Genomic DNA, 1,017 nt, shown 5'->3' with positions numbered 1-1,017 from the left:
GGGAGCTGTGATGGACAGATCCTGGCACGGGGCTCTGACCCTCCCTAGCTCTTACCAGTGGTTTCGTATCTTCAGACCAGCTGGCCTGGGCCATCGCACGTGGGTGATGAATGTCTCCAAGTTTCTCCCAGGGGAAAGCGTAAGAGAAATGGCCTTTGATGACTGCTTCAGTTCGAATGCTCTTGGCATCACACTATGACACTCAACTCCCCACTGGCTTAAGCCAGGAGGATATTTATTATTTACCCAACCAGAAGCCCAGGGCTTGGCCAGCGGGGGCTTGCTTTGGCAGCTCTGTGGGAGGATTGAGGATGTTCCCCCTTCTGTTCCACCATCCTGTTTCTTTCTTCGACCTTGTTTCTTAGGGCCACAAAATATCTGTTTTTCCCCCCTTCTGTTCCACTATGCTGTTTCTTTCTTCGACCTCCTTTCTTAGGGCCACAAAATATCTGTCGCAGCACCATGCAAAACAACCCTCCTCGTGAGGCAGCCGGAGGGAACTGTTTTCCTGAGGCACCTATAATACTCTTCTGGCGTCTCATTGGTCTGAACCTGGTCACATGCCCACCCCAGGCCAATCACCACCCAAGGAGAAAGAGGAGCGTTGTGATTGGCGTAGACCTGTGGGTCTTTAAAATGGGGCGCTTTTGCCCTTGCGGGTAGACAAAAGACGTTCCAAGGGACGTGGAAGCACAGATTAATATAGTGCAATTAATTTATAGACCCTCACCCTCTTATGAACTTGGTCTTTACAAATGCCAGAGAAAGCATGTGTCTTCTCAATTGCCCTTCGCAGACTTAACCATAAAAGAGGCTCATTCATAACTCATCCCAATTTGTACTGTGGTGCCCTGCCCGCAGGTGTGAACAGCAACTGGCACGAAACCCTCTTTTTAGGAGCAATGGGCCACTCTCTTGTCATTTCTCCTAAGGGTGAAGTATGGCTTGGGTTGAAATACTGTGATTTGAGAACAACCAAAGCAGAGAAATGTATTGATCTGATTCTTTTTTTTTTTT

The sequence above is a fragment of the Propithecus coquereli genome, unplaced genomic scaffold (assembly GCF_000956105.1).
Source record: "Propithecus coquereli isolate 6110/MARCELLA unplaced genomic scaffold, Pcoq_1.0 Scaffold81, whole genome shotgun sequence".
Taxonomy (NCBI): Eukaryota; Metazoa; Chordata; class Mammalia; order Primates; family Indriidae; genus Propithecus; species Propithecus coquereli.
The sequence above is the reverse complement of the archived record's forward strand: the minus strand, read 5'-3'. Positions refer to the sequence as shown.